Below are 2,258 nucleotides of genomic sequence, written 5' to 3'. Positions count from 1 at the left end.
GGAGAAGGTAGGGTGTCTTTCCCTCTCTCTCTCTCTCTCTGCCTTTTACAGTTTACATGTCAGCATTTCTTAGTGTTCACACACACACACACACACACACACACACACACACACACATCTCTATAGGGAACTCAGAGACTTTAATGACCTGAATCTCAAGGGAGGAATAAAGATGCATCCAGAGAGAGAGAATGACCTCTTTGCTCTCATCTTCTTCAAACACTGACTTGAGAGGAGTCTCTGCCCAACTGTTTCTCATTATCCTCCTTTTTTAGTGGGGAGAGAGGTTGGCATCCCCTCATATGGGCAGGTGACTGAGGCCCCCCAAACTAGATCTGGTGAAATCAACCTTCAACCTCACTTCACACAATAAGTCACTTTGAATGACACATTGGTTCTAAAGGAAATTTCATGAGTGAGTGGTTGCCTCTTGCTTTAGAGAATTTAGCATTTTGATTGCTTTGCTTATCCTTATGATACTGCTAGACCTTGTGTACATAACATCTATCCCATGTAAAAATATGGCCACGGGCACTTGGGTGGCTCAGTGGGTTAAGCGTCTGACTCTTGATTTTGGCTCAGCTCATGATCTCATGGTTTTGTGAATTTGAGCCTTGCATGGGGCTTTGCGCTGGCAGCTCAGAGCCTGCTTATGATTCTCTGTCCCCACCCCTCTCTGCCCCTCCCCTGCTTGTGCTGTGTCTGTCTCTCTCAAATAAACAAATAAACTTAAGATATATATATATATATATATATAGCCCAGACTCTGGGACACATTGGTTTTCTTTTGTACTTCTATTAGCTAATTTGTACTCATCAACCCACTTGTCACAAAGGGGTCATTTTATTACTCCATAAAAGAAAAAAGGTATGATTTCCAAATTTGCTACACTATTAAACACTGTTCAGAAATGAAACAATGGAATGACTGTCATTAGTATGGTTAGCTCCTGAGGGCTTGGACTCTAGTAAGAAATGTGGTAAGGAATTTGATATAGAAATCTCAATTCTCAACTCCTCCACCCTAAACTCTCAAGCCCAGATTTTATTCTGTTCCATTTTGTTTTCAAACATTGAAGTAGTTTTGTAATCTAGACAGCTGACTCATTGTATGTTATATTAAAGATAATTTTTCAGGGCAAGGTTCTGGAGAGAAAGAGGAAGGAAGCATGACAATGCAGAATGCTGCCCCATCCACTCCTCCGTCTGTTGTATCTTTTTTGTATCTCTGGTCTCGTTTTGACTGGGAGTTGTCCAAGGGCCAGATGGTGACCTAGGGAGTCAGATTTAGAAAAATTCACAATGTCACTCCAACCCTCCAATTATCTCTTCTAGCCTTAACTTTTTCATGAAAACTAAGGAGTGGCCAGAGAGATAAGAAGAAAACTAGACTAGGTCAACAGTCTTTCAAGAAGGAGTGCCCATTCTCAAAACAAACAAACAAACAATAACAAAAAACTATCCCTAAAACTTTTCCCTCTAGTGACAGCTCTCCCCTTCCCATTACCACCAAGTTCCTAGGTGGAATAGCCATCTTCGAGCCTTCATGACTCCCACTCACCTCCTGGAACTGCTCTTCCAAGGTCGCCTCCCACATTCTGGTAATTAAACCTGGAACATCTTAGTCTTCTTCTTCCAGATGCAGCTGCAGGATTTGATGGTTCTTTCCTCCTTTTCTCCATTTTGTCACTCTCTTCGACCAATCAGGGGCCAAAACACTGCCTCTCCTCCTTCCTTATTTCCATTGGCCCTATGGAAAGAAAGGCATCAGGAGATTTGAATCAAATTGCTGTATTAGCCTCTTTACAATTTCATGACGAGGGAGAAGCCCTCCTTTTGCACATACCCTGCTTCTTTGATGCTTGCACCATCTGGCAATACTGCCTCCCACTTGGTGTTCTCATGCATGGAAGCCCTGGTCACTGCCCTTCAGTCTTTAAACCTGGCTCAGTATCTTTCCCACTTTACTCCTGTCCTCATTCTGAGACCTAAATATCCCCGAGAACCACCAATCCAGACTTTCTGATTATTCATGGTCTTCAGTCCATTGATCTTTCTTCCATTTCATTTCAACCACACACAGTGGTCACATTCTGGACCTTACTGTCAACAGAATGACCACCTTCAAAATCACGAATACAAACACACTACTCTGTCTGGGAAACCAGCTTTCCATTCACTTGATCACATACCCCCAGTGACAAATATCCTTTAACTTCACTGAAATGTCTAACCTGTGGATCCTACCACTCTCTGAT

At 42.5% G+C, this 2,258-nt stretch overlaps 1 long non-coding RNA gene across 1 annotated transcript; it reads right to left on the bottom strand.

Annotated features, from left to right (window-relative positions):
- Positions 1 to 825: 825 nt before the first annotated feature.
- On the bottom strand, positions 826 to 1,772 carry LOC122482531. The gene is made up of 2 exons (XR_006297197.1): positions 1,562 to 1,772; positions 826 to 1,273 (listed from the first exon to the last, which is right to left on the bottom strand). It is a non-coding gene; the product is annotated as an uncharacterized LOC122482531 (long non-coding RNA).
- Positions 1,773 to 2,258: the final 486 nt, after the last annotated feature.

Source organism: Prionailurus bengalensis, chromosome D1 (assembly GCF_016509475.1).
Source record: "Prionailurus bengalensis isolate Pbe53 chromosome D1, Fcat_Pben_1.1_paternal_pri, whole genome shotgun sequence".
Taxonomy (NCBI): domain Eukaryota; kingdom Metazoa; phylum Chordata; class Mammalia; order Carnivora; family Felidae; genus Prionailurus; species Prionailurus bengalensis.
Note: the sequence above shows the minus strand (reverse complement) of the source record. Positions and strands in the feature narration are given on the sequence as shown.